Raw genomic sequence first — 13,358 nt, 5'->3', positions numbered from 1 at the left:
GGAAGCTGAAAGGAGGTGTTCTTTGAGCATTTGGGAGTTTAAGAATGAAAAGACGCGAGTGGATTTTTAAAGGAAAAATCACGCCATTGGTGTTCTATGTATCCACACGGCCGTGTGAAAATTACCCACGCTCGTGTGACTCCCACAGGGTCGATCACAGGGTCATACACACACCCCTGTTTGCTCTCGGGATAGCTCTTTTTACCTCTGAATACATCCACTTTGGCTTGTGAAAATTCCCCATACCTGTGTGCCCTACCCACAGGGGCACCCACATGCCCATGTGGCTTCTCTGTCCTCCTGATAAACTTAGCTAAGTGTTCCACACGCCCCTGTGGAAGTTCCACACGGGCATGTGGATGCTCACAGGGGGACTCATAGGGGCATTCACAGGCTCCTGTGTGCTCTCGGGATGGAGAGGAAGTCTGTGCAAAGATTCACACGCCAGTGTGGAAATTACCCACGGGTGTGTGACAGTCACAAGGTCGCTCATAGGGGCTTTTACACACCCATTTGTCTTCTCGGGATAGATAAGTTGAGCTCTGAATAGAAACACACGCCTATGTGAAAATTTCACACAGCCATGTGTCTTCTCTGAATGACTTAGAAAAATTACAAACTACGCAAACAATTTTTGCAACACTCATACACTTACAGAGACTACAAATATAGGGAAAAACTGACCAAAGAATCATGAAATCAAGCTCAAACGACCTAAAACTTCTCCAATCACAATGAAGCACACTAAAAACACCAACTATCCATGAGAAAAACGCAGCAATATCATGTAAAAATCAAGACACCAATGATCAGTGAACGGCATGGCAGTTCATTGATCTGCTCAGGACAGTATGAATCTATCTGTAAGCCAGTCAGGAAAGGCATGTGGCCTTGGAGACCCCTGGCTCGTACTACCCATGTCCACATAACACACTCTAGGTTCGCTGCGGCGTCAAACTACTGGGATAGTCAATCGGTAGCTGCTAGTACTCTTCTATATCAATAAATGCCTCATCGCAAAGACCCAATAGGATAGAGAACTGTGTAACACTCATACTGCGATACTATCAGAAGTCTCTGAACTGAATGGCGTTGATGCTGACAAAGCTAGAGTACGAGCGATCAAACTACAATGACGCCAACAACTCTAGCGTCAACATGCGGATAGTTGGCTCTATGATCGACAACAAACTCCGCCATCTACCCACAACAAGAACTCCTCAACCCCATCGACCATCTCTTCCTCCAACTGTATCTCTCTCAAAGCACTTAAGTTCGAGAAATGAGATTGTCCAAACTTGAGCTTCGACAATCGCTCGAACTGAGCCTAATGCTCGGGGATCGCAAACTCCATATGCTTAGGCGAGGGTTCTCGGGGATACTTGCCGGCCGCTTTATTTGACCTAGCAGCCATTCCTACAAGAATTGAAAATAAATCGATCAATTAGAAGTTTAAAAACTAATACTGCAGAAATTCACATGGTCATGTGGAAATTCCACACGCCCGTGTGGATCTTTGGGGCGTGAGAGCCGCATGGCCAAGTTGCAAAAATTCTCCAAATACATTATATAATCATTATAAAATCATTCTCAAGTCAGTCACCAACCATTTAAACATGAAATCATGCAACATTGTCCAAATGAATTAAAGAAAATAAGATTGGCGAAGAAGATAGGGGAAGAGAGGCTTACTGACGAAATGAGAGCTTGAAAACTTTGAATACGGCCTAAAAACTAACTCAAATCCCTTTAAATAGATGGAGAGGGGTCGGAAGCTGAAAGGAGGCGTTCTTAGAGAATATGGGAGTTTTAGAATGAAGAGACGCGAATGGGTTTTAAAGAAAAATCACGTCCTTTCATGTTTTATGTATCCACACGGGCATGTGGAAATTACCCACGCCCGTGTGACTCCCACAGGGTTGATCACGGGGTCACACACACGCCTTTGTGTGCTTTGTGGATAGCTCTTTCTACCTCTGAACACATCCAATTGGGCGTGTGAAAATTCCCCATGCCCGTGTGCCCGACGCACAGGTGCACCCACAAGCCTATGTGGCTTCTCTGTCCTCCTGAGAAATTTGGCTAAGTGTTCCACACGCCCCTGTGGAAATTCCACACGGGCGTGTATATGCTCATAGGGGCATTCACATGCCCCTGTTTGCTCTCGGGATAGAGAGGAAGTCTGTGCAGAGATTCACATGCCTGCGTGAAAATTACCCACTGGCGTGTGACCGTCACAAGGTCACTCACAGGGGCGTTCACACGCCCCTTTGTCTTCTTGGGATAGAGAAGTTGAGCTCTGAATAGAAACACACGCCCATGTGGAAATTCCACACGGCCATGTGTCTTCTCTGAATGACTTTGAAAAATTACAGACTCCACAAACAATTTCTGCAACACTCATACACTTACAGAGACTGCAAATACAAGGAAAAACTAACTAAAGAATCATAAAAACACGCTCAAACGACCTAAAACTTCGCCAATCACAATGAAGCACACTAAAAACACCAATGATCCATGAGAAAAATACAACAATAGCATGTAAAAATCAAGACACCAACACTTAAGGTTTTATTCATGTAAAAACTATGTTAAGACCTAGAAAAACAGTAATGACTTGGGTTGCCTCCCAAGAAGCGCTTGTTTAACGTAACTAAGCTTGACGTACATGTCCTTACCTCACGGGGGTTCATGAAGAAAGAATACTTTCTTGTTATTGCTATCTACCTCGCCACCAAAGTATGGTTTGATACGATGTCTGTTTACCTTAAATGTACCCTTCTCCGGATTGGTAATTTCAATGGCCTCATGAGTTATTACTTGAGTTATAGTATATGGACCAAACAATCTAGTCTTACGCTTCCCTGGAAATAACCATATGCAAAAATTAAATAGTAAAACCTGATCACCTACTTTGAACTCTTTCGGATTCTTGATATGCTTGTCATGCCACTTCCGAATTCTTTCATTGTAAATCCTCGTATTCTTATATGCCTTCAACCTCCATTAATCTAACTTATTGAGATGAAGCATTCTTTGTTCCCCCGCTTTGCTCAAATCAAAGTTCACCGCCTTGATTGCCCAATAGGCTTTATGCGTAAGCTCCATAGGCAAATGACACGATTTACCATACACCAAGTTATAGGGAGTGGTCCTTATCGGAGTTTTGTACACTGTTCGGTGAGTCCAAAGCGTGTCATCCAAGCATTCTGATCAATTCCGCTTTCCTTGTTCCACTGACTTTGTTAAGATTATCTTAAGCTCTCTATTTGTGACTTCCACTGGACCACTAGTTTGTGGGTGGTAGGGAGTAGCGAGGCAATGATGCACTCCATAACGCTTCAATACTTTTTAAAGTTGAGCCTTGCAAAAATGAGTTCCTCGATTACTGATGATAATTCTTGGAGTTCCAAATCGAGTAAACAACCTCTTCAAAAATTTAACCACGGTTCTAGCATCATTAGTAGGTAGAGCTTGAGCCTCCACCCATTTGGAAACATAATCAACAACCACCAGAATATATTGATTATCGTTGGATTTCAGGAATGGTCCCATGCAATCAATACCCCACACATCAAATACCTCACAAAATTGCATTAGATTTTGAGGCATTTCGTCTCGTCATGAAAGATTCCCTACTCTTTGGCAACTATCGCATTGAAAAACAAACTAATGTGCATCCTAAAACAAAGTCGGCCAATAAAATCCAGCAACCAAGGCTTTTTCAGCAGCTGTACTTAAAGCATAATGGCCCCCAACCGGTCTTGAGTGGCAATGTGTAAGGATGACCCAACCTTCTTCCCTTGATACACATCTCTGGACCACATGATCTGTACAAATGCGAAACAAGAATGGATCATCCCAAAAATAGTTCTTTAAATCACTGAAGAACTTTTTCTTTTGTTGGAAGGTGAGGCCTGCTTAGAAACTTTCCCCGATAAGTAATTTACAAAATTCGCTAACCATGGGTGTCACCTGATGCCGAACTCTGGACTAAATACAAGTGCTCCTCGGGAAAGAAATCATTAATTTCTTTGTTTGATGGCTCTTGTCCTTCACAACCTTCTAATCGAGACAAATGGTCTACAACCACATTTTTGGTCCCTCTCTTATCTTTTATCTCCATATCAAACTCTTACAAAAGTAGAATCCAACGGATTAACCTTGGTTTAGCATCAACCTTGTTCATGAGATAACGGAGTGCCAAGTGATCGGTGAATACAGTGACCCTAGATAAGATAAGGTATGATCTGAACTTGTCAAAAGAAAACACCAATGCTAATAAATCTTTTTCTGTAGTTGTATAGTTCTCTTGAGCACTTGGGAGAGTCTTACTAGCATAGTATATTGGTTGGAACTGTTTACCTTTCCTCTGTCCCAAAACGGCTCCAATAACATAATCATTCGCATCGCATATAAGCTCAAATGGTTCATTCTAATCTGTTGTGATAAAAAATCGGTGCTTGCACTAATTTCTCTTTTAGCAAATTAAAATCAACCAAACAATCCTTCCCAAAATCAAAGGGAGTATCCTTTTCAAGGAGTTTTGTCAGTGGTTGACTGATTTTTGAAAAATCCTTGATGAACCTCCTGTAGAAACCTGCATACCCCAAGAAACTATGAACTCCTTTCACATTTGTAGTTGGAGGAAGTTTTTCTATGACTTCAATCTTTGCCTTGTCTACCTCCATCCCCACTTGGGAAATCTTATGACCAAGAACAATGACTTCTTGGACCATAAAGTGACACTTCTCCCAATTAAGAACAAGATTTGTCTCCTCACATCTCACCAACACTCTCTCCAAATTTATTAAACAAATGTCGAAGGAGTCTCCAAACACTGAAAAAGCATCCATGAACACCTCCATGATGTCCTCTAGGAGATCATAAAAAATAGTAGTCATGTAATGTTCGAATGTCGTTGGTGTGTTGCACATCCCAAAAGGCATTCTTCTAGAAGCAAAAGTAGCGTAGGGGCAAGTAAAGGTTGCCTTCTCTTGATCTTCTGGAGCTATAGGAATCTAAAAATATCTTTACATACCATCAAGGAAATAATAAAACTGATGCGTAGCCAATCGTTCCAACATCTGATCAATAAATGATAACCAAAAATGGTCCTTTCGAATTGCATCATTTAACCTTCTATTTGGAATTAATTCATTTCTTTTGTTTCTCACCACTGTCATTCCTCCTTTCTTCGGGACTACTTGAGTTAGGCTCACCCAAGCACTGTCGGAGATGGTGTAAATGATTCCTGCATCCAAAAGTTTTACCACCTCTACCTTGACAACTTCCTTCATGTTTGGGTTCAATCTTCTCTGAGGTTAGATCACAGACTTGTAATTGCTCTCCATTAGGATTTTATGAGTGCAGAAGAAAGGATTGATGCCCTCTATGTCAAAAATCTTACAAGAAATGGCAAATTTATGTCTCTTCAACAAGCCCTCTAACTTGTCCTTTTGAGATGTAGTGAGGTTTGAAGCTACAATGATAGGGATCTTTGACCCTTCTACCAGAAAAGCATATTCCAAGTGTGCGGGCAAACCTTTGAGATCCAAATCAGGTGGTTCTTTAATGGATGGTCGTAACCAGTCCTGTTTTAGTCTATCAATCTCCTCGAACTGTGCTGATTCCTATTCAATGGTATATCCCAAACTGTCTTCTAGTACTTGTTGGTTTGAATGATCTTCAATGATTTCCACATTTTGTCTCACAAATTTTTTGGACTTCACTAGAAACTCTTAACGAGAAGATTTCATGCATTTGCACTTGACTAAGTGATTCAAACTGAGCAAGGACCCTTTCCAAGCTTTCTTCTGGATGATCATTCACAAATGATGATACCGAACTTTGAAACTGCTCTAACATACTGACTAGCTCACAATTCTTCTCCTGAACATTATTGATGTGATCATTAACCAATTCTCCTATAGAGAAACTAATCCTGGATTAACCTTGCATGAAACAACATGAAGTGGGTTGCATTGCAAACAACTGCATCTTCAGTTCCATATTCTCAACCGATACCATGATTGTATCAAATAATTTTGTTGTGTTGATCATCTTTCCTGTAATCAAAGAAAAAAAATAAATCAGAATGATGGAAGAATAAGAAAGTGTGAAATAGACAAGTGATGAATGGCTAAAATAACAAAGTGCAAATGCTTCCAAAATGCGTATTCCCCGGCAACAACGCCAAAAACTTGACACACCCCTTGCATGTGCGTACCGCAAGTGCATGGGTTGTCAAAGTAATAAAGTACCAAGGTGAGTGGGTAGTCGTATCCATAGGGAATAATTGTCAGAAAGAAAGTATTGATGCTATTTAGCTATCTAGTAAACCAATTCATGATTTGAGTGAATAATATCAATGTAAATAAAAATCAAGAAAAGAGAAAAAAAACGCAATAGGAATAAGGGAGAGGTAAGCGATATGAAGATGGGGTTCTTAGACATTGCTCACCCTAGGACTATTGATAAGTGCTTGAGTAGGCACATTTTTATATATGTTTTCCATGCAATGAGCATCATTTTTACCATGGTTTATGTCTCATATTATGTATTTCGTGTTCTTTTATGCATATAGGTTGTGAATGCCTTGAAGAGTAAAAAGGAAGCAAAGATAGGCTATAAAGACACAATGTTGGGAGTCCTTGTTCAATTCAAGGAGCAAGACACAAGAGGAATTCATTAACGTGGAGATGTGTGCCAACTTCCAAGAGGATTCAAGTCAATTCATTAGTTGGAAGGGCACAAAGGTAGCCAGATATTCATGTTCCTTCTCTTTATAAAGATTGCAAGACCTTTCAAAGATGTGCCGATGAAGAAAAGTTTTATAGCCTACCACATGGATGTGTGCCCGAACATGTGGCCTCAAGAGAAGAGTGTTTGGACCACGGTTTGCGAAAGTACTGTAGCAATGGCACTGTAGCAGCACTGTAGCAAAGTTACTGTCCACGCGCCCGCGTGGAAATTCCTGCAGCTCACGCGGGCACGTGGAAAATTCACATGGTGCGTGGGGGCACGTGACAGGCTCGGTTTTGGGCTATAAATAGGCTGTTTACCCTATTCTTTGACATCTTTTGTGCGGCTCTTGAGGGTTGAGATGGCTAGGGTCTGGAGAGGAGGTCTTTGCTGATTTGGAGGATGTTCTTCACCAACTTTGATAGTTTCCTTCGCTGTCATAGCACTTGGGAAGCTACGGGCGACCTAGCTTCGGAGAGGAATTCTTCAAGACGTTGAACTACCAACCAAGGCCAATCATCACGATTTCAAGGGGGTTTTCTCTATGGATTTTATTGCTTTTCATTGTATTAATCATTGTCTTGTAACTTGCCCCATGGAGGTCTAAACCCTAGTAGGTACTTGGGCATGTGAACCCTAGAATCTATTCTTTTGTATTGATTTGGTTTATATTTCTAGTTAATCTGAGTTGATTTGAGTTTTAATCTTGTGTTCCCATTGCTTGCATGTTTTATTGATCCTTGTGGTTGATTGTATATGCATGATTTGTTACTTTGATGAGAGAGAGGTCTCCATTAGAGTTAGAACTTCAAGGTTAAAGAGGGTTGAGAGGGTGAGTCATGAGATAGTGGAGTGTCCTTTTCCCTTCCGATTGAGTGTTTCCTATCTCTGTATTCCCTAGACTCTATGCAACCATATTTAGTGTGGGGCGTGAGATTGAGAGATTTCTCCACCGGGACCTTGTAGGGCGTTAGGGATCCTTCGCTAGGAATTAGGGTTGGATCTATCTTTAGGAATCGGTTTCACTCTTAGGTGTCCCTAGGGCATATTACGGTTATATGGGGTGTGAGGTGTTGAGATTGAGCGATTTCTCCACCGGGACCTTGTAGGGGACTAGTACCGGTGGCTTGGAAGCAAGGGCCAGTTGTTCTTAGATTACCTCGACTTATTACACTTGGCTTAGAAGTATTTAGCGAATCTTAAACTTCATGTTAGATCCTAGGGGAAGCATTGCCCGGGTACCTCACCTTTATTGATTGAGATTCTCCCTTCATTTCACCCTTGTATATTCGTCGCCGGTATTCATTTCTTCGCATATTAGATTACCACACCTTTCCATTTATCATTAAGCTAGAAAGTAGAGAAGAAATTAGTACTAGTAGCATTGCTCCCTGTGGATTCGACTACCCGACTCACCGGATATTTTATTACTTCGACCCCCATGCACTTGCGGTTTACACGCATATTCGGATGTGTCAAGTTTTTGGCGCCATTGCCGGAGAACAGGATACTAGGAACGCTAGGACTTTGTTGCTCTAACCACTTATCTTTTTCTTTATTTGTCTATTCCACACTTTCTTTTTCTTCCATCATTCTCATCGATTTTTATTTTGTTTTTATCTATTACACTCTATCTTCTTCCACTATTCTATTTTGTTTTATTTTGTCTCATTTACTTTTTCTTGCATGGAACGTGAATGATGATTGATCCACTTATAGAATTATGTTCACAGGTTGATGCTGTCACTAGAAAAATTGATCGACTTGTTAGTGTTCATCAACAATACAATCCATGTCGCACCTCATATCATCCAACTCGAAGGAGCTACCCAAATCTATTATGGGATATTGATGGACAACAATGGGAAGCACCTCAACAAGAACTTCAATGGGATGAGAAAGTTGAAGAGGATGTACTTCGGTTGGAAAGAGTGTTACCGAGATTTATTGAAGCAACCAATACCCGTTTCCAAAATATTGAGGCCATATTAAGTTGTCATGAGATCTCCATCAAAAACCTTGAGTGTCAATTAGGAGAGATCTTGGACATGCTTGCTAAGAAAAAAGAAGAATTTGAGCAAGCAAGGCAAGTATCTTCGGGACATGATGAGGCCATGAACAACATTGAAGAAGTTTGGCAAATGGAGTACATTGGTGCACAAAATAAAAAGAAAGAAGTTGAATACAAATTTGAGATTTTGTGTTGTGTGAATGAAGATTGTGCTTGTGATCAAGAAAATTTTCAAGGGGATTTGCTGGTGTCATGCTCTTCTCAAGTTGAAAATATACAAGAAGAAGCAAATCCTAAGGTAATGGAACAAGCATCTCTCTTTGGGATTGATCAACTCATACAGCGCAAGAAAGAGGTCTTTGGCAATGGAAAAAGATGTGGGTAGGAGATTGAAGCTATCTAATGACCCACATGTGCTAAGCTTGGACAATTCCCAACCCAAATTGTTTCCTTGGAGGCCAAAAGTAAGATGGTTGGACTGTCCAACAAATACTTCATCCCGACAAGTTGATTTTTGGTTTAAAGGAAGTAGCTATGCAATGTCTAGTCGGGAGGAGCACACTCTTTTTAAAGCCTCCATAAGGTAAGAAAGAGGTACGTCGAGCTTAGTGACGTAAAACAAGCGCTTCTTGGGAGGCAACCCAAGTTTTCACATGTTTTCTAGCTTAGATTTTTTATTTCTGTAGTAATAAATTCATGAGTGTGTGCTTTGATGATATTTTTTGTTGTTGGTGTTGAGTTGTCATGGAAAAAAATTTTCCGTATTTTAAATTGGTTTTCATGTATCTGGCATGGTTTTGGGGTGAAATTCATGTTTATAGTTGAAGAATTAGTGTCAATTTGAAGCTTGGAGCCTTGCGTGGACTGTCTGCAGAAATTTTGCAGCTTACACGGTCGCATGGAATTTCCACGCCATCGTGTATAGTACCCACGCGGGGGTGTGGAATTTCCACTCCCCCATGTGGCTTATAAGAATATGATGGTTCACTTTTCATTATCTTCATCACTATCATTTCCCACTTCTCTATCTTCAAGAATCCGAACTTTTGAGCACAAAAACTAATTTTCTTCAACTCCTTTGAGATTTAAAAATGTTTTGCCGCCATTTGCATTAAGTTTTCTTCACCAATTTGCTCCAGTAAACTTCATCTTCTCCCATCTTCTCCATGCCCTTATTTTGCCAATCCATGAATTTTTATTGGTTTATAAGTGTTGTTTTTCATGGAAAATCTTGTACACACACTTTAGAATGCATGGATCAAAATTTTTGGAAGCGTTGGAGCCCAATCATGGCTTCTTGGCCATGGTTGGGCGCCCACGCGAGCGCGTGGCCGGACCACGTGCCCGCGTGGGCTAGCCAGCCTCTTGGCCGCTCGCCCACGCGGCCGTGCGGCCAGCCCAGATGCTCGCGTGGGCTGGCTAGCCGCTCGGCGGTGCGCCCATGCGGGCGCGCGGCCTGGCGCCACGCGCCAGCGCGGATGGCCCACGCGGCCGCGTGGCGCCCTAGCCGAGACCAAAACTCGCCCACGCGGGCGCGTGGCTCTCCCACATGCACGCGTGGGCTGGAAAAGTGCCCAGTAAGGACAGAAAAGAGCTTAGCTTGCCCTCTACGCCTGCGTGGAGCCCTGTACTCATCAAATTCATGCTTAACTGACTTCTTTTTGAAGTTTTATTTGCAAGTATGACACCAAGGACCGAAAAACTTGTTCCGAAATGCTTTGATCTTTTACGGTTACCCTTGGATGAGAACATTCGTTTGACTCACCGGCAACACCAGAAGATGACGTCGATGCTTGAAGTGTCCCATTCATGTTTCTTTAGATTCCTCTACTTTTGTTCTCATTTTTAGTTTTCTTTGTTTTATCATTTAGACTTTAGTTATCTTTTTCCTTTATTATCTTTTGTGCGAGTTTGTACTTCATTTGTTTTACTTATAAGAACTCATACATCTTTTCTATTTTGTTGAGCTTCACTGAACCCCTTGTCTACGTGCAGATGGCCTTGAGAGTTATGGTGATGGTGTTTTAGTCATAGACACGATCATGTGATATTGTCACATGGTCTTGTGAGCTTCACAACCCGTACAACAAGCCCATGAGTTACACTTAACCAAATGATTAATGACGAGTTCAGGGGAGTATTGTTTAATTGCATTCCCACACACATTATGCTTCCATTGTTATTATTTTTATTGTGCTTGCATGTGTACATTGAGGACAATGTACATCTTAAGTGTGGGGGAGGGTTCACCTTATACATGGCTTTTACTTGTGTTTTCATAAGTATGCTCTTGTTACTAATGAAGGTTCACCTTAGGGTTTAGAGTTTAATTCTTAGTTTTTAGAGGTTGTAAACATTAGATTTTATCATGCTCTAGTTTTCATCTAATTTCATTGAATATTTTTGTCCGATTGCTCTTTGTGCACTTTTCTCACTCATTAGACCTATGAAGACTCTAGTTCATTGTGTTTTGGACTTTAGTGTGCTAGTTTTTATTTGGAAAAAAAATCAGAGGAAAATCAGAAAAAATCAGAAAAATTTGAAAAAAAAAATTGGAAATTGTTTGTTGTTTTTACATAGGGGGTGGAAAGAGCTACCACCCATGATGTATGTAGGTACTGCCATAAATCGGATACTTGTTATGCCCTAATGAGAGAAAGAGCTATCACATGGGATGTGTGAAAGCTACCATCCTTGGTAGAAAGAGCTTCCATCTCGAAAGTGTGAAAGCCACTCAGGAGGCATCTCGGGAAAGGGCTACCTTAGATGTTGTGTGAAGCTACTACATATTCTTTGTGTTTATAAATAAGTCCCGTGTTAATAAGAACTTAGTAGTGGATATAGTGTTGACATGAGTTGAGTTTTTCACACACACACACACACACACGCACGGATTTCGGATTTTATCACTTTCATTTTTGATTGGATTGTTTGTTAGAGCATTGATTGTTCTATCTAATGTTTGACTCTCTGCATGACTTTAGAATTTTATTCTTGTACTCTTTTGGTGAACCTAAGGCCAAGCACTTCTCTTTTCTTTCCATGAGTTTAATATTTAATTTTGCTTGAGGACAAGCAAAGGCTTAAGTGTGGGGGAGTTTGATAAGTGCTTGAGTAGGCATATTTTTATATATGTTTTACATGCATTGAGCATCATTTTTACCATGGTTTATGTCTCATATTGTGTATTTGGCGTTGTTTTTTGCATATAGGTTGTGAATGCCTTGAAGAGTAAAAAGGAAGCAAAGATAGGCTATAAAGACACAATGTTGGGAGTCCTTGTTCAATTCAAGGACCAAGACATGAGAGGAGTTCATTAACGTGGAGATGTGTGCCAACTTCCAAGAGGATTCAAGTCAGTTCACTAGTTGGAAGGGCACAAAAGTTGCCAGATCTTTATGTTCCTTCTCTTTGTGAAGATTGCAAGACCTTTCAAAGATGCGTCGATGAAGAAAAATCTTATAGCTACCACATGGATGTGTGCCCGAACATGTGGCCTCAAGAGAACAATGTTTGGACCACGTTTTGTGAAAGTATTGTAGCAAAACACCATATCAATTTCACTGCAGCAGTACTGTAGCAAAATTACTGTCCACGCCCGCGTGGAAATTCCTGCAGCCCACGCGGGCGCGTGGAAAATCCACATGGGCGTGTGGGGGCACGTGACAAGTGCGGTTTTGGGCTATAAATAGGCCGTTTGCCCTACTCTTTGACATCTTTTGTGCGGCTCTTGAGGGGTCAGACGGCTAGGGTTTGGAGAGGAGATCTTTGCCGATTTGGAGGATGTTCTTCAGCAACTTTGATAGTTTCCTTCGCCGTCATAGCACTTGGGAAGGCACTGGAGACCTAGCTTCGGAGAGGAATCCTTCAAGACATTGAACTACCCACCAAGGCCAATCATCACGAATTCAAAGGGGTTTTGTCTATGGTTTTTGTTGCTTTTCTTTGTATTAATCATTGTCTTGTAACTTGCCCCATGGAGGGCTAAACCCTAGTAGGTACTTGGGCATGTGAACCCTAGAATCTATTCTTTTGTATTGATTTGGTTTATATTTCTAGTTAATCTGAGTTGATTTGAGTTTTAATCTTGTGTTCCCATTGCTTGCATGTTTTATTGATCCTTGTGGTTGATTGTATATGCATGATTTGTTACTTTGATGAGAGAGAGGTCTCCATTAGAGTTAGAACTTCAAGGTTAAAGAGGGTTGAGAGGGTGAGCCATGAGATAATGGAGTGTCTTTTTCCCTTCCGATTGAGTGTTTCCTATCTCTGTATTCCCTAGACTCTATGCAACCATATTTGGTGTGAGGCGTGAGATTGAGAGATTTCTCCGCCGGGACCTTGTAGGGGGTTAGGGATCCTTCGCTAGGAATTAGGGTTGGATCTATCTTTAGGAATCGGTTTCACTCTTAGGTGTCCCTAGGGCATATTGCGGTTATATGGGGTGTGAGGTGTTGAGATTGAGTGATTTCTCCACCCGGACCTTGTAGGGGACTAGTAGCGGTGGCTTGGAGGCAAGAGCCGGGTGTTCTTAGATTGACCTCGACTTATTAGACTCGGCTTAGAAGCATTTACCTCACCTTTATTGATTGAGATTCTC

The sequence above is a fragment of the Dioscorea cayenensis genome, chromosome 6, assembly GCF_009730915.1.
Source record: "Dioscorea cayenensis subsp. rotundata cultivar TDr96_F1 chromosome 6, TDr96_F1_v2_PseudoChromosome.rev07_lg8_w22 25.fasta, whole genome shotgun sequence".
Taxonomy (NCBI): Eukaryota; Viridiplantae; Streptophyta; class Magnoliopsida; order Dioscoreales; family Dioscoreaceae; genus Dioscorea; species Dioscorea cayenensis.
Note: the sequence above shows the minus strand (reverse complement) of the source record.